The following is a 25,889-nucleotide window of genomic DNA, read 5'->3' on the forward strand; positions in this document are numbered from 1 at the left end:
TTAGTATATTGATTACAATAAAGATAGAATCAAGGCTCCCGTGGGCAGTTCGCATCCCTTAGTAAAATTCCTTCTTACAAATGGCGCCCTTTGCGAAGAAGGAATCCACCCGCTACCCATTGAGGGCCTTCACTAAAAAAAATATGGAGACGAACCTGAAAGAAAACATATGCAGAAGTCGTTAACGTTTCATAGTAATTCATCTCTTCGTATTCATTATTATTAAGAAACATTATAAGTAATTAGTTCCATAGATGAAATGGATAAAGGAACCAAGGAAAAAGAAAGAAGATATGATATTTTAGGGATTAAAAGAAACTAATTACAATTATAATGTTTAAAGTAAGCGGTCTTTGGCTAGATTTTACTTGCAATGGAATGCATAACATATAAAATATGTTAAACATTATACTGAAAGTAAAATACCATTGCCCAGGTCTAACCACGAGGAGGTAACCGCTTCTGAAGACCCGGGATGTGCATCCTGAAGATGTCCCCATCCGAATTAAATTGAAAACCAAGAAAATGAATGAAAATGATCACCCCGTGAATGATTTTTAATGAGTCCCACTCTTATGCCCCACCCTAAGAGTTCTATTCGGAAAATCTTTACAATTACTATCGATAATGAAGAGAAAAATGGGTAATCAAATAAAAAAATGATAAAGAGGAGTAAAACATGAATGGAATCGAAGTAACATGGAACCCGTGAATAAATAAAATACATTAAATATAATGTTACACGGGTGTAATGTGCTAAGGAGAGAAGAATAAATAGATTAAAATTATACATGTAATTAAATTAAATTATACATTTAATTATACTAATAATTATCTTACACTATCCTTTATTATAACTAAGTCTTCATGCTGTCCTGGTGTGGTCCTCGTGCTGTCCTGGTGTGGTCATCCTCTATGTAACCTGCAACAAAAAGCAAAGGGATCGGGAAGAAGTTGAAAAGTAGGCTTTTTAAAGTGAAACATTTTACGTTTTTTTTTTAAGTGGTATCCCACCGGTTGGACTAATCCACTGACTCTAATCTATATTACGAGGAACTTACGCTGCACGTACAGTTTGCCCACCAGCACTATATTTACTGCAAGCTTGAGGAACTGAATCCCTGGGCCCGTCTTACTATAGCGGTGGTAGACATCCCTTCTAATGCAGTTTCAGTTCCTATGCTACGTGCACATCTATGCTTGCAAAATCGCGAGTTAAAAAAAGCAAAGTAAAATAAAAAAAAATAAAAAAAAAAGGATAGGGAGTTTCACTTTAAAAAGCTAAGGGTAGGACATGATTCTATCCTTGGGAGAAAGATAGAATCAAGGCTCGCGTGGGCAGGGTCGCATCCCTGAAGTAAATTCCTTCTTAACAATGGCGCCCTTTGCGAAGAAGGAATCCACCCGCTACCCATTGATTGCTTCTAAAAATAATAAAAATTTTAATAAACACTTAATATTAAATTTTATTTAGCCAGTAACATAATTGTAAAACAATCTCTGTAATCGGAGAATTTTATAATTATTTTTCAACCAAAGAACGCAACCAAGCTGAAGAAACAGTCATCTAAAGTTATAAAAATAAATTCATATAAATTATTTTCTATTCAAAATACGTTAATAGAAGAGTAATAACATTTAAAATAATGTATGTATATGTTTAAGCAATTATATATATAGCAGAGAACAATACTTTGTTCTATACACCTTAAATAATTGTTAATTAATCGATAAAAATGTCTATTGTTGCTTAAAACTCGGAGTATATGTTCTGTGATCCCTCCTCCTCGAATTCACCGTTGATCTGAGTAATTATCCTCTGTTAAAGTTTTTTGGTGAAAGTTGTTTATGTGACTTTCCGAAAAATGCGCATGTGTATAAAGAAAATCAATAAAATTAATCAATAAAATTTAATATTATAACGCTCTCATTTTAATATTCTTTTATTTTATGTAATTTAAACTAATGTACATTTTTTGTAATATCCTGCGCAGTGATGACTTCGGTGGGAAGGGGTAAAATTTCATCTAAAAACATAAAATCGAAATTAATTAATATTAAAGAACGTCAAAATTTAGGTAATGTTTAAATAAATATGCGTTTAAACAATCTTAATTATAATAAGAATTCATTAAATATTAAATAATTGTTAATTAATCGATGCGAGCGTCTATTGTTGTCTAAAAGCTCGGAGTATATGTTCGTGATCCTCCTCCTCGAAATTCACGTTGATCTGAGTAATTATCCTCTGTTAAAGTTTTTTTGGTGAAAGTTGTTTATGTGACTTTCCGAAAATTGCGCATGTGTATAAAAGAAAATCAATAAATTAATCAATAAAATTTAATATTATAACGTTCTTATTTTAATATTCTTTTATTTTTTGTATAATTGCTTAAACTAATGTACATTTGTTGTAATGATCCTGCGCAGTGATGACTTCGGAGGGAAGGGGTAAAATTTTCGTCTATTAAAACATAAAATCAAAATTAATTAATATTTAAAGAACGTCAAAAGTTAGGTAATGTTTAAATAAATATATATGCGTTTAAACAATCTTAATTATAATAAGAATTCATTAAAATATTAAAATAATTGTTAATTAATTGATAGAAGTGTCTATTGTTGTTAAAAAGTTCGTAATATATGTTCGGAGCTTTGTCTTCTTCGAAATTCCCCTTCAGACTGGGCCTTTGTCCTCTATGTTAATTACTTTTATTGAAAGTTGTTTATATGACTTTCCGAACGTTACGCATGTGTAAAAGAGAATAATCCACCTAAACAATTAAATTTATGATTATAACGTTCTCATTTTAGTATTCTTTTAATTTTTATGTAATTGTTTAAACTAATGTACATTTTTTGTAACGTTTGGAAATTTTCATCGAAAAGAATATCACATAGAAATAATTTAATATTTAAAGTATACTAATAAATAAGTAATTTTTAAACCAGTACACATGTGTTTCAATGAACTGAAATAAAAAAAGAGTGTATTAGAATATTAAAATAATCGTTAATAATCGATAAAAGTGTTTATTGTCGTTTAAATGTTCGTAGCATATGTATGCGCATATAATATTCGAAATAAATAAAAATTATGATTATATTATAGCAGTCTTTTAATTTTTGTGCAATTGTTTAAACAAACGTCCTATAAAAATATTTTATTATAGGAGAATATTAACATCAATAAACAATAGTAAATAGCTTGGAAAAATATTATTATTATTATTATTCCTGATTTCCAATAGGAATCCATATGTTCCGGTATTTTAAATCCGGTATTTTAAATTTCTCGTGACGTCACAAAAATAAAATTTTGGTAATAGGATCACAGGATGATACAAGAGCTCTTCGAAGAGAGTAGGAAACGAGAGCGCTTCCCTTTCTCCCAGTTTCATGATTGATCACTTATGCAGAAAGAATAAGATCTTTAATACTTTGAATAAATATTATTTAAAAATTATTACAATATGGGTTTATTCCCAATACAAGATAATTATGTTTACTTTTTAAAAGATCCTTTACACTGCTGCTGCATTAAATTTGCAAAATAATTCCCATGGCATCTCTACGAACAAGAAATTCGTTGATACAAGTCTTCAATATTTTCTAGCAAGTCGATTAACAATAATATCTTTCCTTAGTTGGTATGAGGCTTTGCAATACAATTTGTGCAAGAAAATAATTCTTAATATAATATGATTCCTATTTGTCTTTTTAATTTTTAATAATAACAATGCATTCCTTCTTCAATCCTTTTGATGGAATATATAGTACATGGTTTTCTTCTAGTGTGAGAACGGAACAATTTCTCCAGTGCCTTCCTAAATCTTTCATGATAAAAGTGTTGTGGAATTCTTCTTATCGTAGTGAAAAATCATACGCTCTCTTTTCCATTACATTGATTGAATACCTATGCATAAAGAACAAGATCTTTAATACTTTGAAAAAATATTTTTCCTTTTAAAAGATGTTTTATACTGCGGCTGCATTCTATTTGCAAAATGATTCACATAGCATCTCTACGAAAAAGAAATTCGTTGATACAAGTCTTCAATATTTTCTAGCAAGTCGATTAACAATAATATCTTTCCTTAGTTGGTATGAGGCTTTGCAATACAATTTGGCAAAAAATAATTCTTAATATAATATGATTCCTATTTGTCTTTTATATTTGTAATAATCAGGATGCATTCCCTCTTCAATCCTTTTGATGGAATATTATAGTACATGGTTTCCTTCCAGTGTGAGAACGTAACACTATCACCGGTGTCTTCCTAAATTTTTCATGATTAAAGTGTTTTTGGATTCTTCTTATCGTAGTGAAAAATCATACGTTTTTTTCCAGTTCATTGATTGAACACCTATGCAGAAAGAATAAGATCATTAATACTTTGAAAAATACTTTTTAGGAAATTATTATAATATTGGTTTAATACCAATACAAGATAATTACGTTTGCCTTTTAAAAGACCCTTTGCACTGCTGCTGCATTCTATTTGCAAAATGATTCACATGGCATCTCTACGAAAAGAAATTCGTTGATACAAATGTTCAATATTTTCTAGTAAGTCGATTAACAATAATATCTTTCATTACCTGGTACGAGGCTTGGCAATACAATTTTTACAAGAAAATAATTCTTAATATAATATGATTCCTATTTGTCTTTTATATTTGTAATAATCAGGATGCATTCCCTCTTCAATCCTTTTGATGGAATATTATAGTACATGGTTTCCTTCCAGTGTGAGAACGTAACACTTTTTCACTGGTGTCGTTCTAATTCTTTCATGATTAAAGTGTTGTTATATTCTTCTTATCGTAGTGAAAAATCATACGCTCTCGTTCCCAGTACATTGATTAAATACCTATGCAGAAAGAATAAGATCTTTAATACTTTGAATAAATATTATTTAAGAAATTATTATAATAAAAGTTTATTCTCAATACAAGATAATTATGTTTACTTTTTAAAAGATCCTTTACACTGCTGCTACATTCAATTTGCAAAATAATTCCCATTGCATCTCTACGAAAAAGAAATTCGATGATACAAGTCTTTAATATTTTCTAGGAAGTTGATTTACAGTTATATCTTTCATTACCTGGTACGAGACTTGGTAATACAATTTGTACAAGAATAGAATTCTTAATATAACCTGATTCTTATTTGTCTTTATATTTGTGATAATCAGGATGGATTCTTTCTTTAGTTCTTTTTATAGAATATTATTGTACATGGTTTCCTTCCAGTGTGAGAACGGAACAATTTCACAGGTGTCTACCTAAATCTTTCATGATTACGGTGTTATTGGATTCTTCTTATCGTAGTGAAAAATCATACGCTCTCTTTTCCAGTACATTGATTGAACACCTATGCAGAAAGAATAAGATCTTTAATACTTTGAATAAATATTTTTTAAGAATATATTATAATATTGGTTTAATCCCAATACAAGATAATTACGTTTGCCTTTTAAAAGATCCTTTACACTGCTGCTGCATTCTATTAGCAAAATGATTCACATGGCATCTCTACGAAAAGAAATTCGTTGATACAAGTCTTCAATATTTTCTAGCAAGTCGATTAACAATAATATCTTTCCTTAGTTGGTATGAGGCTTTGCAATACAATTTGTGCAAGAAAATAATTCTTAATATAATATGATTCCTATTTGTCTTTTTAATTTTTAATAATAACAATGCATTCCTTCTTCAATCCTTTTGATGGAATATATAGTACATGGTTTTCTTCTAGTGTGAGAACGGAACACTTTCACCAGTGCCTTCCTAAATCTTTCATGATAAAAGTGTTGCGGAATTCTTCTTATCGTAGTGAAAAATCATACGCTCTCTTTTCCATTACATTGATTGAATACCTATGCAGAAAGAACAAGATCTTTAATACTTTGAAAAAATATTTTTCGTTTTAAAAGATGTTTTATACTGCGGCTGCATTCTATTTGCTAAATGATTCACATGGCATCTTTATGGAAAAAGAATTTCGTTGATACAAGTCTTGAATATTTTCTAGTAAGTCGATTAACAATAATATCTTTCATTACGTGGTACGAGGCTTGGCAATACAATTTGTAGAAGAATAGAATTCTTAATATAACCTGATTCTTATTTGTCTTTATATTTGTGATAATCAGGATGGATTCTTTCTTTAGTTCTTTTTATAGAATATTATTGTACATGGTTTCCTTCCAGTGTGAGAACGGAACAATTTCACAGGTGTCTACCTAAATCTTTCATGATTACGGTGTTATTGGATTCTTCTTATCGTAGTGAAAAATCATACGCTCTCGTTTCCAGTACATTGATTGAACACCTATGCAGAAAGAATAAAATCTTTAATACTTTGAATAAATATTATTTAAGAAATTATTATAATATTAATTTATTTCCAATACAGGATAATTATGTTTGCCTTTTAAAAGATCCTTTAGACAGCTGCTGCATTCTATTTGAAAAATGATTCCCATGAAATCTCTACGAAACAGAAATTCGTTGATACAAGTATTTAATATTTTCTAGTAAGACGATTGACAGTAATATCTTTCATTACCTGGTACGAGACTTGGTAATACAATTTGTACAAGAATAGAATTCTTAATATAACCTGATTCTTATTTGTCTTTATATTTGTGATAATCAAGATGGATTCTTTCTTTAGTTCTTTTTATAGAATATTATTGTACATGGTTTCCTTCCAGTGTGAGAACGGAACAATTTCACAGGTGTCTACCTAAATCTTTCATGATTACGGTGTTATTGGATTCTTCTTATCGTAGTGAAAAATCATACGCTCTCGTTTCCAGTACATTGATTGAACACCTATGCAGAAAGAATAAAATCATTAATACTTTGAATAAATATTATTTAAGAAATTATTATATATTAATTTATTTCCAATACAGGATAATTATGTTTGCCTTTTAAAAGATCCTTTACACTGCTGCTGCATTCTATTTGCTAAATGATTCACATGGCATCTCTATGGAAGAAGAATTTGTTGATACAAGTCATCAATATTTTCTAGTAAGTCAATTAACAATAATATCTTTCATTATCTGGTACGAGACTAGGCAATACAATTTGTACAAGAAAAGAATTCCTAATATAATATGATTCCTATTTGTCTTTTAAATTTGTAATATTCAGGATGCATTTCTTCTTCAATTCTTTTGATGGAATATTATAGTATAGATGGTTTTCTTCCAGTGTGAGAACGGAACGCTTTCACCGGTGTTTTCCTAAATCTTTTATGATTAAAGTGTTGTTGGATTCTTCCTATCGTACTGAAAAATCATACGCTTTCTTTTCCAGTACATTTATTGCACACCTATGCAAAAGAAAAAGATCTTTAACACTTTGAATAAATATTTTTTAAGAAATTATTATAATATTAATTTATTTCCAATACAGGATAATTATGTTTGCCTTTTAAAAGATCCTTTACACAGCTGCTGCATTCTATTTGAAAAATGATTCCCATGACATCTCTACGAAAAAGAAATTCGTTGATACAAGTATTTAATATTTTCTAGTAAGTCGATTGACAGTAATATCTTTCATTACCTGGTACGAGGCTTGACAATACAATTTGTACAAGAAAAGAATTCCTAATATAATATGATTCCTATTTGTCTTTTAAATTTGTAATATTCAGGATGCATTCCTTCTTCAATTCTTTTGATAGAATATTATAGTACATGGTTTCCTTCCAGTGTGAGAACGGAACACTTTCACCGGTGTCTTCCTAAATCTTTCATGATTAAAGTGTTGTTGGATTCTTCTTATCGTAGTGAAAAATCATACGCTCTCGTTTCCAGTACATTGATTGAACACCTATGCTGAAAGAATACAATCTTTAATACTTTGAATAAATATTATTTAAGAAATTAATATAATATGGGTTTATTCCCAATACAAGATAATTATGTTTACTTTTTAAAAGATCCTTTATACTGCGGCTGCATTCTATTTGCTAAATGATTCACATGGCATCTCTATGGAAGAAGAAATTTGTTGATACAAGTCATCAATATTTTCTAGTAAGTCAATTAACAATAATATCTTTCATTACCTGGTACGAGACTAGGCAATACAATTTGTACAAGAAAAGAATTCCTAATATAATATGATTCCTATTTGTCTTTTAAATTTGTAATATTCAGGATGCATTTCTTCTTCAATTCTTTTGATGGAATATTATAGTATAGATGGTTTTCTTCCAGTGTGAGAACGGAACGCTTTCACCGGTGTTTTCCTAAATCTTTTATGATTAAAGTGTTGTTGGATTCTTCTTATCGTAGTGAAAAATCATACGCTCTCTTTTCCAGTACATTGATTGAACACCTATGCAGAAAGAATAAGATTTTTAATACTTTGAATAAATATTATTAAAGTGGAATATAATACTTGTATTTTTAGAAATAAAAGATTATTACGTTTACCTTTTACATATTTGTGTCTTGATTATTGCTTGTCACTGCAACTACATTTTATTAGGATACAACTTTATTTTAAATCTCTACAAAGGAGAATTAAATTGATAAAAATATTCAGCATGTACTTGTCAGTCAAAGTAAAGTAAGGTTATAAATTATCTAGTAAAGTATATAGTTATAAATTTAGTGGACATTGAGAATTTGCCAATATACTGTATTTTCTATTTGTTATATCAATTAGTAATAACTAGAATGCATTCCTACCTTAATTCTCTTAATAGAAGACTACTGCGTATGATTTTTTACCAGTGTAAGTAAAATAAGCATTCTTGCATTTGCATGATGCATTTCTTCTTCAATTCTTTTGATGGAATATTATAGTACATAGTTTTTTTCCAGAATGTATCTATCAATATATTAAATATATTTATATATACCGTGAAAGGCATTTAAATGCCACCCTCGAATAAAAATTTTGACGTTTTTATAATTTTCAATAAGAATCCATATGTTCCGGTAGTAAAAATCGTTTTTCTCCCGTCGCAAAAATAAAAGATTTGTAACAAGAGCGCATGACGATACAAGAGTTATCAGGAGGTTGAGTAATTTACCGACCGAGATGATTTGATAGTATCTTAACGACTGTCGGCAACCCTGTCGCGTAGTAAGTTACCATCGGATCTTCACCGTCGGTAAGTTGCCATCCATTTTCAACGGTCGATAAGTAATCACGGTAGGTTACCATTAGATCTTCTCGATTGGTAAGTCATTCTATCATCGAGTACGCATAGAAAAACATTTCGCGACTGCCATATAAGGTAAATAGGAGGGGTGGGGTGACTCGAGCTACGTCATACCTCTTTCAGCTGTCGGACGCCGTCGAGACAAGTCTCAACTAGTTTCGCTCCACGTAAGAACTTAATTACTCCGTAATTAAAAAATATTTCATTATCAAATTTTGTAATCTAATCAAATTTCATTAACAGGTACATGCAATCATTATCGATGACGTGAATGCATTGAAATTAGGTAAGAAGATCTGTAATTAGAATTATATTATATTATCGATTATATGTATCGATAGTTTCACAAAAATTTCTATCATAACCTCTTATTCTTTTTATGGTTTCAAGAAGACGTTCACCATCGTTCCATGGAAATTATACTAATCAATGGTGGTATATACAACTGCATACATACGTGCAAGTGTATTTCTTTCTTTCTTTCTTTCTTTTCTTTAATTTTATAAATGCATCAATTTCCAAATGGATCGTTCGATGCATTAGAAAATTTTAACTTCTCGTATCGTTAATTAATTGTAAAGTAAATGAAATGATTTATCGAATTAATTATTTAATTACGCGTTGCAATTGTTGTTTAAATGTTTTTAATTTAAATTCATTTTAGTTCTTTCGGTATTTAATTCACATAAATAATTCAAGACACAGTCGATTCTATTTTATTGTTCAAATGATAATTTATAAATATTGTACTTTGTTTAGTTTTACATTAATGCTATATCTATTCTTTCCTATAAGTATTAAGGCAATTGGCATACTTCTGTAAAAATAACCCTATCGCGATGAAATTTATTCTTTATTCGCGATATTTGTTCGTTTGTATTTTATCTTTTTTTTTTATATAGTTTACAAGTTTGTGGTTACAATATTTGAATAATTTTTTTATTAATAATTAAAGCATACAAAAAATAGTAGCACGATTCCAGAATTTTTGAAATACGTAGTTTAAATAATTGAATAATAAAACTATTATAATATATTTTTTATTATTAACATAAATAAACAGAAGTACGCTACGACTTGCTTTAATTAAACTTTGATTTTCAGAGCTTTACTTGCGATTGCGGGCAATGCAATCATAGAATCAGTGTTCGTTTTGAAAAATGTTGCATTTTTTGTATGCGATCGTATAGATTGCATACAAAACAGTAATTAAATCGTTATATTTAAAATCAATGCAAATAATCTTGTTGAGAAAACAATTTGCTCGGTACGCGATTAGAATCATTAACACACTTTCGGCCAATTCGGTAGAAGAGGATTTGCGTTTCGATTAAAATATTGTCATGGTCGAAAGTGTGAATTAACATCTTTATTTCTTCTGGATCATCTTTATCAACGAACCTGGGGCTTCGTCTGAATAAATCAACGGTTAGTATTATTTTCTAATCTCAATTATTACTTCTCACATATTCATTTTTTAAATCGTGATTGTTTTTATTCATGTTTCTCATTCATGAAAAATCTTTTGAATGATATGAAACATAATTAATTTCATTTTTTATTTTTAAATATAGATTATAATCATCGATTCAACGATTCAACAATTAAACAATACATCGATTCTACAATACATCGATTCAACAATTCATCGATTCAACAATTTAACAATTCATCCAATTTAAATCAACTTCACATCTTTATTTCTTCTGGAACATCTTTATCGATGCATTTGGCTTCGTCTAGATAAATCAACGGTTATTATTATTTTCTAATCTCAATTATTACTTCTCACATATTCATTTTTTAAATCGTGATTATTTTTATTCATGAAAAATCTTTTGAATGATATGAAACATAATTAATTTTATTTTCTATTTTTAAATATAGATTATAATAATCGATTCAACGGTTTAACGATTAAACAATACATCGATTCTACAATACATCGATTCAACAATTCATCGATTCAACGATTCGACATTCAACACTCAACATTCAACGATTCAACATTCAACATGCAACGATTCAACATTCAACGATTCAACGATATATCGATTCTACAATACACCGATTCAACAATTCATCGATTCTACAATACATCGATTCAACAATTCATCGATTCTACAATACATCGATTCAACAATTCATCGATTCAACAATTCAACAATTCATCGATTCAACAATTCAACAATTCATCGATTCAACAATTCATCCAATTTAAATCAACTTCACGACATCGTTCAACCAACAGCGAGGGGGACGAGTGTTTTTGAGCCATCGCAGAACTTCTACTGCCAATTGTTCAGTTTCATTTTTTATTTTATTTTTATGGTAACAATTGGTAACGAGTGAGCGAACAAATTTAAAGTTCCTCCAGTGACCCAATCATGCCGAGGATGAAAGTTCCAATATCGGCACGGGTTCCTGGTTGTATTCGTAGATGTATCTTGTCCAAAGCGAGCATAAGCGACCGTGAGTAGAACCTTTGGTTTTGCTCACGAGTGATTCCCAATATATATGTGATTTTTATATATGTGATTTATTTAGATTAGGCCAGGGTCTTCTTGTTTCATCGGTTTCAATTCACTTAATTAACACTGCAATTAATTATTGTACTTATTTTTTTCTCTTTACGTATTTAATCGTGTTAGTAATGGTGAAATCGAGCATTAATTTACTCGATTTCGTGCCAATAAAAAGCATGTAAAAATTGTTTTATATGCATTGCTTCGTAATTAGTTTTTCAATTGTGATTAGATTTTCAATAATGATCAGTTTTTTAAATCGTGATTAGTTTTTCAAATCGTAATTTACTTCAATATATCGATACTTGATATTGTTATCAATAAATGAGCAAGAAGACAAACAAAATTCGCGACCGGATAGATTCTGGCAATTAAGTGGTGGTTTAAAACCCAGTTCTTTAATTAGAACAGCCATTTAGTGAAAGAGTCGTCCGAGGTTTTTAAGAAATATCCATCTTTTGTCACCGTTAGAATCACTCTACACTGCACTACCTCGAAACAGTATTATATAATATAAAACGTTTCTTATGGGGTATTTTTTTTTTTTTCATTCACTTGCTTAAGTCATTATTCACCAAATGACTTGTAGAGTCCTTAATCCGTTTAGATGAATTTTTATAAAAATGTTTTTTCATGTATGTTAATTATGTTTTATTAGATCAGGATTTTCAGCCTAATATACTAATTCCCCTTTTCTCCCCCCTATGCTCTCTTCGTTCTCATCGATGCGTGTTGCCCAGGTGTTACACGTATGGGTGAGAAAAAGTTTGCATGGGTTTTAGTTTTTAAGTTTTCCTCCTTTGGCGGCTGTCATTGCGTTAGTGATTGCACGATGTACTTACACCAGTGTGTGCGTATCAGGTAGTGTGTATCGTACATCGTTTCGCGAAAGTTTTTTATTAATGCATCATTCAATATTTAAATAAATACTTGTACAGTCACGCGTGATATGTACTTGTATTTTTATACTTGTATTAAATTTTTCTCATTTTTTTTTCCGAATCGTTTCGAGTAGTAGAGTTTTCACATTTATTTGTGGAAATTTAACAATACTTGTATCATATTAGTATGCAGATATATACTAGTATGTACCAGTATTTTTGCATTAGTTATTATTGCAATAATCACTAGCCTTGGCAGACGATTACAGCATGGGGTACGTAACCTTTTAGAATATAAGTTTAGAAAACGTGGTTGAACTAGGGTGTCGGAGGTGCCCCGGGGCATGCTCTCTAGTTTAGGTTTTTTGCACCCTGGTGGTATGCGAATACAGATCCAGCGTGGAATGATTGTGTTGGTGTGTCTGTTTGCACTTTTAAATATAGGTGGAGGGATAGGCAGGTAGCATACTTTTCTGTGTGTATGTGAAAACATTAATTTTAAGTAGGTAAGAACCGGGTACGGCAATAGGTTTGCTTCTATTCGGACGCAACCCTGACGCAATCATGCCTCCGGGGTTTTTGGCTAAGTGTCAGCAAATTTTTACACTTTCCATTATTCCTTATGTCTCCATTTTTTTGCTGATACTATGCATTTTAAGTTAAGATAATTGTATCAAGCAGTTCAAAAATACTTTGCAACCAATGAGAACATTAGATAAATCACCCTCATATCTTTTGAACTTGGCAAAGGATTTTGAATTAGTTTTGATACTTAGTTTTTTAAGTATATTAACACTTGCACCTCGCGATCTTTAGTAATATAATTCTTAATGTTAGAAATAACATACACTTATTCGAATAAATTGAGATTATTACAATTGTTGTAATTTTTTCTTTTTATCGAAACATTGTCACCTTTAATGTGCAACGTGTTAATCCTAGTTTTTAATAGGTTCATCATTCAGAAAAATATATCTGCTGGAGCATTCGATTAAATGTGCTTGTGTAGTTGCGTACGATCATTGAATTCTTTCGAGTTTATTGATCGTCCACAAGCTAGTATAATTACTTTACGGAATTAATTCAATATTTTTCAATCTATTACACATTTATTTTTTTTTAATTTTATTTTACAAATAAGTAAGTAAATAAAACTTGTGTTAGAAAAAATCGAGACGCACTCAGGTAGGAACGCAGTTGAGTTTGCGTGTTGGGATTCGTCAGTGGCGTTTGGGATGATGCATTTATGAACTTTGTCATATTTCAGTGGTTATATTATTTAGGATAAATCGATACTGTACGTTGCAAGCTCTTACCTCTCGTTAGGTTTAAGTGAAAATAAAAACAAAAACAAAAACGAAAATAAAAAAAATACCAGCGTAAAAACCTGCGGAAATAAAATTACTAATAACTGTGTTGATTCCTTCCCAATTTTCTTTCAGCTTAGATCACAAATGCGTCTCGTATAATAAAATGCGTTTTATTAAACACGAGGGTTTGAGTCTTGTCGCGTATGGTGAGAACAGGTCGGGATTAGGTCGGTTTAGCTCAGGGACGATTTCATTCTTTTAATATAATCCACTGAAATGTGCCAATTTTTATGATGTATCGTTTCAAACGGTAGGGCGTTTTTTGACACGTAATTCTTTTCTTGCGTCGCACGTAGGGAATGCTCCATTGCAGTGGTCAGGGCACGAAGCAAAGAAGAGGCTAAATGCCGAAGAGGCCCCCACAAATTGTGGTATCAAGTGGGCAACTATTCGACTACGAGTTATTTTTCAAAGGATATCTTTGATAACCCTTTGATCAATAGTTCGTGGTCATATCAAAATCCCTTTGTCTACCCCTTTATCACGTTGTCACTTATGCTCGTAGTAGTATTAGTTATAAGTTGTTCCTGAATGGAGATGATGGACCATTCCATCTCCCAACGATGTCCCACACTCGCGTTCGTGAAAAATTAAAAGTCTTTTAAATACTAGAATCTAGATTTTGCTATTTTTATTTAATTAATAGAGTCATTGCATTTTTTTCTATTTAATTAAAAGTCGAGTCATTGCAGTTTTCTCGTTAGATGATATTAAAAGTCGAGTCATTGCAGTTTTCTTATTAAATTAGATTAAAAGTCTAGTCATTGGAATTTTTTTATTACATTAGATTAAAACTAGAGTCCCATTGCATTTTTCTTATTAAAATAAATTAATAGTCGAGTCATTGCATTTTTGAAGTATATAAATTAGAGTCTTGTCCTAGATATTTTTTATGAAATTAGAGTCACGTTCGTTTAAATTGTGTGGACGTCCATGGATTGCTGCAGCATGCACAAATAGTGCATTTGGATACAACGATGGAAGAAGAGGACATTCCTGCATTCATGAATGCAGATAAGGACACAAAATAAAGGTTTCACCATTCAGAATGATTCAAATTGAATTAATAAACACATTAATCAAAGTATATAATAATTAAATATTTTAAATATTTCAATATTTCAATTTCTTTCCAAAATATAATAATTTATCGAATATATATAATGTAATGTATTTTTTATTGCATCCCAATGGTTACCAGACTCTTATTTTCACTTTGCTTTACATAGTCTTTTATCCTATTTATACATTTCTTTTTTATCGAATATATGATCGTTGATTTTTTTTTTTTTTAATAGTAACAAATTAATAAAAAGAAAATTTGAATCATTCTTATCGAATGCACTGAAGAGTGCATATGAAAATCGCAGTAAGTACATGCCTGCACTAAAAAGTGCATATGAAAATCGCAGTAAGTACATGACTGCACTGAAAAGTGCATATGAAAATCGCAGTAAGTACAAACATACCTGCTTAACGCAGATGGAAATTCCTGCTAAATGCAGATGAACATACAGTAAGAATATACATTTCTCATTCAGAATGATCAAAAATGAATGAATGAATGCACTGATAAAAGTACTTAATAAATAAATATTTTTAATATTTCAATCTTCATATTATTTTTTTTAAACACAGAAATTTATCTAACAATAATTAGTAAATTTCATTTCACACATACACACTCTATACATACAATAAATGATTTATATTTAAATAGTGCAAATTAATGAGAAGGTATTTTGAATCATTCCGATTAGAAACGTATATGCTTGCTAAATAAATGAAATAAAACAAATGGCAGTCAGCACTCATAAGTGGATATTAATATGTCCGGAATATACATTTTCATTCCAAAATTATTTATAAATAAATATCAAATGAAAGAGTTAATAAGTACATAAGAGAGAGTGGGAGAAACTATTTTTACTATACACAAATATTGAAGAAAGATTTTACAAGAGATGTATGGAGGAGAAATAACGAGTAGTATGAAAACACAATTTTAATATTTTTTTTATTTATTATATAAAAGTAGAGTAATTATTTTTTTGGAATAAAAATGTATAGTTTTGGTACATAAATGAAACAATTTAAAAGGCTTGCCTGCACTTTAAAAGTGCATACGAAAATCGCAGTAAATACAAACACACCTGCTAAATGCAGATAAATATAATTGCTAAATGCAATCGAACATACCAAAAATCGCAGTAAGTACAAACACACCTGCTAAATGCAGATAAATATAATTGCTAAATGCAATCGAACATACCTGCTAAATGCAGATGAATATAATATGCTGGCTGCCAGCACTCATAAGTGCATATTAATATGTCCGGAATATATATTTTCATTCCAAAATTATTTATAAATAAATATCAAGTGAAAAAGTTAATAGTTCATAAGAGAGAGTGGGAGAAACTATTTTTACTATACACAAATATTTAAAGAAAGATTTTACAAGAGATATATGGAGGAGAAATAAGAGTAATATGAAAACAATTTTTTTAATATATATCTTTTTATTTATTATATATAAAAGTAGAATAATAATTTTTTTGGAATAAAAATGTATAGTTTTGGTACATAAATGAAACAATTTAAAAGGCTTGCCTGCACTTAAAAGTGCATACGAAAATCGCAGTAAGTACAAACATATCTGCTAAACGCAGATGAACAAAACTGCTAAATGCAGTCGAACGTACCTGCTAAATGCAGATGAAAATATGGTAAGAATATACATTTCTCATTCAGAATGATCAAAAATGAATGAATGAGTGCACTGATGAAAGTATTTAATAAATAAATATTTGTAATATTTCAATCTTCGTATTATTTTTTTTAAACACAGAAATTTATCTAATAATAATTAGAAAATTTCATTTTGTATATAATCTATATATAATAATTAAATAGTGCAAATTAAAATGAAAAGCTATTTTGAATGATTCTGATTAGAAACGTATAAGTCTTGCTAAGCGAATGAAAATACACGAAAGTACAGCCAGCACATGCGAGTGCATATAAATTATGTCAAGGTTGTGCATTTTGATTCTAAAATTATTAACAAATAAATATCAACTTTGCATAAGAAATATTTAAAGAAAGTATTTTTAATAAATATATATAAATAAAAGTTTTTTAAGAGAAAGAAACCAAAGAGAGGAAACCAAAGAGAGATGATATAAAAATCATTGAAATTTTTTTACACAGAGATTTATAGAAGAAATTATATGATATGAATAAAAATGCATAAATCTTGATATACAAATAAACCGAATTAAAAGGCTGCCCCACACTCTCTCGAGAGAGTGTAAATTATATAAATAAGTTAAGAACAGGGACCCCAGGTTTGCATACGGGATTGTAAATGCACCTGGGGATTTTTAAATATTGCGAAATATTCACAATAAATTAAGTTTTCAATAATGCGTCTTGAATAATTTCCTATGCGTATTGGTAATCGTATTAATCGATTAACAATTTTGTATAAAATTAAAACATTTTTCTATTATGTATTTATATATAAACATGCATCAGAAACATGCATTTTTTCATATTCACTGGTGTAAATATAGAAAGGCACATTTTCTAATGCATCGAGTATTCAGTATTTTGTAATGTCCACTTTTTGGTCATTAAATTCTTTTTTTTTTTAAATTAGATTATTTATTAAATAATCCTTTTAAAAAGTTTTGATCGTGGATCAGACATTGAATTTATTTTTCCACACATGCTCTTTTTAATTAGTTTTTTGTTTTAGAATGTACTGTTTTTTTTAAGCCGTAAGGTTTAATATTGAAAAATACCACTTTATCAAAAACGGATATTTACGAAATTTCTACGTATCTCAAGGTTTGTAATGCCATAATTTACGATATGAAAATATAAATATAATAAAAATTATATATAAGTTATATATGTCGTTATATATAAAATTAATTTTTGTTTTAGGGTCATCGATATTGCCAAGATTCTATTCAACTGTCTGCAGTTTGCGTTCTAATAGTTGTTAAAATGTATAAAAAAAAATTAAACCTTAAAACACACCATGTTTTGCGTAATCACAAATCTATTAGGCATAACATTTTAGAGAATGCACTGCGGAACAGTGTACATCTTAGTAATCAATTTGAAATTCTTGCGTTAAGATTTCCTATACTTGAAGTAAAAAGATATACGTGACCCTTATATTAAATAAAATTAAACTCTTTTTCCTACATACGCAATACTTTATCGAGTTAAAAATCGATCCGTAAAGATTCACAAAATTTAAGAGAACAGTTCGGTCGTTTCTCGTTAATATAACTTTAACCTAAGGTAGGACCAGCAATAAATGTCGTTTCTTTGGATAGTTCGCATCAATACTTTTAATACTGAAAGCCAGCGGATGTAAGTGAATTTTATATTAAATAAAAGTTCACTCTTTTCTCTACGAATAGAATACTTTATCGACTTATAAATTTTGCTCGCAAAGTGCATATAATGTCAGTGAACGCAGTGCTGTATAGTTTACATCTAAGCCATTTCTATGAAAACTTCACAATAAATATACCCTTATAGACCGCTGAAACAAAAACGTATTGAAAATATAGTTTCTTTGAAACGAACTGATTTTTCTTGCCAGAAACTTTAATTTCTTATAAACCTTGCTTTTTAGAAACATCAGCTTATAGACCGGTATCACTAAAATCATTAAGATTAATAAACTCACTGTAACATTCACTTTTTTTGTCATAAAATTAATATTCAGAAAAACCTACATCACTAAAAGATTATTTAATAGACCGCTAGGGAAAAATAGAATTAGATTTGTACACTCTTTTCTACGCATACACATCTCTTTTAGACTTATTATTTTAGACAACTATTGTTTCGCAGAAATATGAGGTTATAGACTGCTCGCACTGAAACCTTATGGATTTAAATGCACTTTGATGCACATTCATTTTTCTTGTATTACACTTGATTTTGAAAAAAACTTGCATCGCAGAAAGATTATGTAATAGACCGCCAGCATAAAATACACTTAGATTTGTAAGCTCTTAGCAATGCATTCACCTTTCTTTTAAGAATCTTTTATTTTACATTTCTTGCTTTGCAGAAACATAAGCTTATAGACTTGTGGCACGAAAACCTCTAGATTATTATGCACTTTGCTGCGCATACACTTTTCTTGTATATATTGATTTTCAAAGAAACATGCATTGCTGAAAGATGATCCAATAGACTGCTTGCATAAATTTTCTTGCAATACACTTTTTTTAAAAGAAACTTGCAACGCTAAAAGATGATGTGATAGACCTATACCATAGGATACACTTAAATTTTTACATTTTTTTCTAGACATTCACTTTTCTTTCGAGACTCTTTTATTTTCACATATCTTTACAGAAGAAACATAATATTATATACTGAAAGTACATAAACATTCTAGATATCCTAATTTTTTCGTGTAACCTCGTCGTGTATATACACGTGGACCGTGAATTTTTCAGGGAACATATGTTTGTTTTAGTTTATACAATGCGTTGCTAAGCAACAGTATACGTCATTGTAAGCTAGGGCCATCTAGAGGTAGTCTACGAAAGAAATATAAACTTGGTTGGTAACAAAAATATTACTTACCGACTGTAGATTTTAGGATGGTAACTTGTCGACCACTAAGATTTGATGGTAACCTAGCAAGAAGGCTTGTCTACTGTCGGTAAGTCTGATGGTAGGTTACCATCAAATCTTTTCGGTCGGTAAGTTACCTACAGAATACCGAATGTCGGTAAGTCCTGATTGTTTATTACCATTGTATCTTTTTGTCGGTAATAGGTAATTATTTTTCTTTATGTTTTAATCAGATTTGTTAGATCGGAAAGTTTCCGAACTTTTGAAGCATTTAAAGAGCTTTTATATGATTATTTTTAAAAATTTAAATGTTCTTTAGCTTGCGAGTTATTAAAAATTTTGTGTACAGCTTTCTTCCTTGTTTTTAAACATCCTATATGCTTTAAATAATTGTTTAGCATCTTGTTTTTAACGGGAATTTAACGAGCTTTAAAATGGCTATTGTAAAGCAATTTGAATTTTTAGTCTTCGAGTGATTAAAGTTTTTGTGTAGGAATTCCATCTTTTTGTTTAGACACCATATACATTGTAAATAATTAGGTTTAGCATCAGGTTGTTTTCTGTGCATTCACCCGTATCATTTCATTCTCAATTATTTAGACAACTATTGCTCTGCAGAAACATAAGCCTATAGACTGCTTGCACTGTAACCTTATAGATTTAAATGCACTTTGATGAACAATTACTTTTCTTGTATTAAACTTAAATTTCAACAAAACTTGCATCGCAAAAAGATGATCTAATAAACCGCTATCATAAAATACACTGAGATTTGTACTCTTTTTTCTATGCATTCAATTCTTTTTTAAAAGCTTTAGTTAAGACAACTATTGTTTCGCAAAATTATAAGGTTACAGTGTAGCGGAAGGAACAAGGAACTTAAATTCTATTATTTTAAACACTGATCGCCACTACTATTTTTATGTAACATTTATTTTATTCATAAACTATTAGAAAACAAGAATGGATAAAAAAATGCGTTGTTGATCGAGCACGTGTAACTACTTAATTCATTTCTTTATTTATAATAACGGAAGAAGAAAGCCATTGTAACTATGGAAACATTAACGTTCCCATAGAGACGTTGTAAGCCGTGATGGAGTGTTAGCGCTAAAGTAGCTTGGTCAGAGAATCAGCGTTGAGGACGGCAGTGCCAGTCGTCCCATGGGATAAAGTTCGAAACTGCTTATCGACAGCAAGCCGCTACAATGGACTGCTATCACTTACATCTATTAGATTAAAATGCACTGTGATGCACATTCTGTTTTCTTGTAATATACTAGATTTTCAAAAAAAGCTTTTATCGCAAAATGATGATCCAATAGACTGCTAGTATAAAATATTCTAGATTTGTAAGCTCTTTGCTATGCATTCACCTTTTTTGTCAGAATCATTTATTTATAAATTTCTTGCTTTGCATAATCATAAGTTTATAGACTTCTGGCAATATTATATATATTTTCTTGTTATATACTTGATTTTCAAAGAAACATGCATTGCTGAAAGATTATAATAGACTGCTTGCATAAATTTTCTTGTAATACACTTTTTTTAAAAGAAACTATCAACGCTAAAAGATGGTCCGATAGACCGATACCATAGGATAAACATAAATTTTAAATTTTTTTACACATTCACTTTTCTTTTGAGACTCTTTTATTTTCACATATCTTTCCAGAAGAAACATAATATTATATGAAAGTACATAAACATTCTAGATAACTTAATTTTATTCGTGTAATTCGACGTGTATATACACGTGGTCCATGCATTTTTCAGGGAACTACGTGTGTTTTGGTTAATGCAATGCGTTGCTAAGCAACAGTATACGTCATTGTAAGCTAGGGCCATCTAGAGGTAGTCTACGAAAGAAATATAAACTTGTTGGTAACAAAAATATTACTTACCGACTGTAGATTTTAGGATGGTAACTTGCCAACCGCTAAGATTTGATGGTAACCTAGCAAGAAGGCTTGTCTACTGTCGGTAAGTCTGATAGTAGGTTACCATCAAATCTTTTCGGTCGGGAAGTTACCTACAGAATACCAAATGTCGGTAAGTCCAAATTGTTTATTACCATAGTATCTTTTTGTCGGAAATAGGCTTTTACAAATAATTAATATAACAACTAACATATTGGGTGTATCCTGAAAGTATATTCCGAACTTAAAATAATTTATAGGAACTTCGAATGAATTATTTCTTGATGTCGGTTTTTCTGAAAGTAAGTTTAAAACAAATTTTATAGGTCGGTAAGTTGCCATCATACATCAATAGTAAGGAAATTATTTTTCTTTATGTTTTAATTAGATTTGTTAGATCGGAAAGTTTCAGAACTTTTGAAGCATTTAAAGAGCTTTTACATGATTATTTTTAAGAATTTAAATATTCTTTAGCTTGCGAGTTATTAAAAATTTTGTGTACAGCTTTCTTCCTTGTTTTAAAACAACCTATGTACTTTAAATAATTATGTTTAACATCTTGTTTTAGGGCATTTAAAGAGCTTTAAAATGGCTATAATAAAGCAATTTGAATTTGTTAGTCTTCGAGTGATTAAAGTTTTTGTGTACAGATTCCATCTTTTTTTTTGACAACCTATATATTGTAAATAATTAGGTTTAGCATCAGGTTGTTTTCTATGCATTCACCCGTAACATTTTATACTCAATTATTTAGACAACTATTGTTCCGCAGAAACATAAGCCTATAGACTGCTGGCACTGTAACCTTATAGATTTAAATGCACTTTGATGCACATTCATTTTTCTAGTATTATACTTGATTTTGAAAAAAACTTGCATCGCAGAAAGATTATCTAATAGACCGCGAGCATAAAATACACTCAGATTTGTAAGCTCTTAGCAATGCATTCACCTTTCTTTTGAGAATCATTTATTTTTACATTTCTTGCTTTGCAAAAACATAAGCTTATAGATTTGTGGCACTAAAACCTCTCAGATTATTATGCACTTTGCTGCGCATACACTTTTCTTGTAATAAAGTTGATTTTCAAAGAAACATGCATCGCAGAAAGATTATCTAATAGACCGCGAGCATAAAATACACTCAGATTTGTAAGCTCTTAGCAATGCATTCACCTTTCTTTTAAGAATCTTTTATTTTTACATTTCTTGCTTTGCAAAAACATAAGCTTATAGACTTGTGGCACTAAAACCTCTCAGATTATTATGCACTTTGCTGCGCATACACTTTTCTTGTAATAAAGTTGATTTTCAAAGAAACATGCATCGCAGAAAGATTATCTAATAGACCGCGAGCACAAAATACACTCAGATTGTAAGCTCTTAGCGATGCATTCACCTTTCTTTTAAAAATCTTTTATTTTTACATTTCTTGCTTTGCAAAAACATAAGCTTATAGATTTGTGGCACTAAACCTCTCAGATTATTATGCACTTTGCTGCGCATGCACTTTTCTTGTAATAAAGTTGATTTTCAAAGAAACATGCATCGAGAAAGAGTTATCCAATAGACCGCGAGCACAAAATACACTCAGATTTGTAAGCTCTTAGCGATGCATTCACCTTTCTTTTAAAAATCTTTTATTTTTACATTCTTGCTTTGCAAAAACATAAGCTTATAGATTTGTGGCACTAAAACTCTGCAGATTATTATGCACTTTGCTGCGCATACACTTTTCTTGTAATAAAGTTGATTTTCAAAGAAACATGCATCGCAGAGAGGTTATCGAATAGACCGCGAGCACAAAACACTCAGATTTGTAAGCTCTTAGCAATGCATTCACCTTTCTTTTAAAATCTTTTATTTTTACATTCTTGCTTTGCAAAAACATAAGCTTATAGATGTGGGCACTAAAACCTCTGAGATTATTATGCACTTTGCTGCGCATACACTTTTCTTGTAATAAAGTTGATTTTCAAAGAAACATGCATCGCAGAAAGGTTATCGAATAGACCGCGAGCACAAAATACACTCAGATTTGTAAGCTCTTAGCAATGCATTCACCTTTCTTTTAAAAAGCTTTATTTTTACATTTCTTGCTTTGCAAAAACATAAGCTTATAGATTTGTGGCACTAAAACCTCTCAGATTATTATGCACTTTGCTGCGCGCACTTTTCTTGTAATAAAGATTTTCAAAGAAACATGCATCGCAGAAAGATTATCGAATAGACCGCGAGCATAAAATACACTCAGATTTGTAAGCTCTTAGCGATGCATTCACCTTTCTTTTAAGAATCTTTTATTTTTACATTTCTTGCTTTGCAAAAACATAAGCTTATAGATTTGTGGCACTAAAACCTCTCAGATTATTATGCACTTTGCTGCGCATACACTTTTCTTGTAATAAAGTTGATTTTGAAAGAAACATGCATCGCAGAAAGATTATCGAATAGACCGCGAGCACAAAATACACTCAGATTTGTAAGCTCTTAGCGATGCATTCACCTTTCTTTTAAAAATCTTTTATTTTTACATTTCTTGCTTTGCAAAAACATAAGCTTATAGATTTGTGGCACTAAAACCTCTCAGATTATTATGCACTTTGCTGCGCATACACTTTTCTTGTAATAAAGTTGATTTTCAAAGAAACATGCATCGAGAAAGATTATGAATAGACCGCGAGCACAAAATACACTCAGATTTGTAAGCTCTTAGCAATGCATTCACCTTTCTTTTAAAAATCTTTTATTTTTACATTTCTTGGCTTTGCAAAAACATAAGCTTATAGATTTGTGGCACTAAAACCTCTCAGATTATTATGCACTTTGCTGCGCATACACTTTTCTTGTAATAAAGTTGATTTTGAAAGAAACATGCATCGCAGAAAGATTATCTAATAGACCGCGAGCACAAAATACACTCAGATTTGTAAGCTCTTAGCGATGCATTCACCTTTCTTTTAAAAATCTTTTATTTTTACATTTCTTGCTTTGCAAAAACATAAGCTTATAGATTTGTGGCACTAAAACCTCTCAGATTATTATGCACTTTGCTGCGCATACACTTTTCTTGTAATAAAGTTGATTTTCAAAGAAACATGCATCGCAGAAAGATTATCGAATAGACCGCGAGCACAAAATACACTCAGATTTGTAAGCTCTTAGCAATGCATTCACCTTTCTTTTAAAAATCTTTTATTTTTACATTTCTTGCTTTGCAAAAACATAAGCTTATAGATTTGTGGCACTAAAACCTCTCAGATTATTATGCACTTTGCTGCGCATACACTTTTCTTGTAATAAAGTTGATTTTCAAAGAAACATGCATCGCAGAAAGATTATCTAATAGACCGCGAGCACAAAATACACTCAGATTTGTAAGCTCTTAGCAATGCATTACCTTTCTTTTGAGAACATTTATTTTACATTTCTTGCTTTGCCAAAAAGATAAGCTTGTAGATTTGTGGCACTAAAACTCTCAGATTATTATGCACTTTGCTGCGCATACACTTTTCTTGTAATAAAGGTGTTTTGCAAAGAAACATGCATCGCAGAAAGATTGTCTAATAGACGCGAGCATAGAATACACTCAGATTTGTAAGCTCTTAGCAATGCATTAACCTTTCTTTTGAGAATCATTTTATTTTTACATTTCTTGCTTTGCAAAAAGATAGCTTGTAGATTGTGGCACTAAAAGCTCTCAGATTATTATGCACTTTGCTGCGCATACACTTTCTTGTAATAAAGTTGGATTTTCAAAGAAACATGCATCGCTGAAGATTATCCAATAGACTGCTTGCATAAATTTCTTGTATAAAGCTTTTTTTAAAAGAAACTATCAACGCTAAAAGATGGTCCGATAGACCGATACCATAGGATAAACATAAATTTTAAATTTTTTCTACACCACTTCTCTTTTGAGACTTTTATTTTCACATATAATTCGCAGGCGAAACATAATATTATATACGAAAGTACATAAACATTCTAGATAACACTAATTTTAGTTCGTGCAAACTTCGTCGTGCATATACACGTGGACCATGCATTTTTCAAGGGAACTTAACGTGTGTGTTGGTTATGCAATGCGTTGCTAAGCAACGGTAACGTCATCTTAAGCTAGGGCCCTCCAGAGATTGTTTACGAAAAAATATAACTGCGATGGTAAAAAAGATTATTTACCGACGGTAGATTTAGACGTTAGATTTTTTTTTAAACACTCTGTGTATTCAAATTCTAAAGTTTTTCAGTTTGTGGAGCAAAAAAAGAGCTTTAATATATTATTTTTTAAACTTATAAAACTGTTTAGTTTCGCGTTATTATGAGAGTTTTCGTGCACGGATTCTTTATTTTTTTTTAGACACGCT

General features: G+C 30.2%; 5 long non-coding RNA genes across 5 annotated transcripts; 1 reads left to right on the forward strand and 4 right to left on the reverse strand.

The window, feature by feature from the left end:
- Positions 1–3,017: 3,017 nt before the first annotated feature.
- On the reverse strand, positions 3,018–3,545 carry LOC122515678. The gene is made up of 2 exons (XR_006303338.1): positions 3,510–3,545; positions 3,018–3,410 (listed from the first exon to the last, which is right to left on the reverse strand). It is a non-coding gene; the product is annotated as an uncharacterized LOC122515678 (long non-coding RNA).
- A 318-nt stretch (positions 3,546–3,863) lies between these two features.
- On the reverse strand, positions 3,864–8,996 carry LOC122515675. The gene is made up of 3 exons (XR_006303335.1): positions 8,727–8,996; positions 8,469–8,545; positions 3,864–3,916 (listed from the first exon to the last, which is right to left on the reverse strand). It is a non-coding gene; the product is annotated as an uncharacterized LOC122515675 (long non-coding RNA).
- On the reverse strand, positions 6,946–7,631 carry LOC122515676. The gene is made up of 2 exons (XR_006303336.1): positions 7,591–7,631; positions 6,946–7,006 (listed from the first exon to the last, which is right to left on the reverse strand). It is a non-coding gene; the product is annotated as an uncharacterized LOC122515676 (long non-coding RNA).
- Positions 7,826–8,140, reverse strand: LOC122515677. Its single transcript, XR_006303337.1, has 3 exons — positions 8,099–8,140; positions 7,960–8,021; positions 7,826–7,865 (listed from the first exon to the last, which is right to left on the reverse strand). It is a non-coding gene; the product is annotated as an uncharacterized LOC122515677 (long non-coding RNA).
- A 120-nt stretch (positions 8,997–9,116) lies between the features above and the next one.
- On the forward strand, positions 9,117–10,005 carry LOC122515724. The gene is made up of 3 exons (XR_006303358.1): positions 9,117–9,372; positions 9,449–9,491; positions 9,596–10,005. It is a non-coding gene; the product is annotated as an uncharacterized LOC122515724 (long non-coding RNA).
- Positions 10,006–25,889: the final 15,884 nt, after the last annotated feature.

The sequence above is a fragment of the Polistes fuscatus genome, unplaced genomic scaffold (genome assembly GCF_010416935.1).
Source record: "Polistes fuscatus isolate 324 unplaced genomic scaffold, CU_Pfus_HIC Scaffold19, whole genome shotgun sequence".
Lineage (NCBI taxonomy): Eukaryota > Metazoa > Arthropoda > Insecta > Hymenoptera > Vespidae > Polistes > Polistes fuscatus.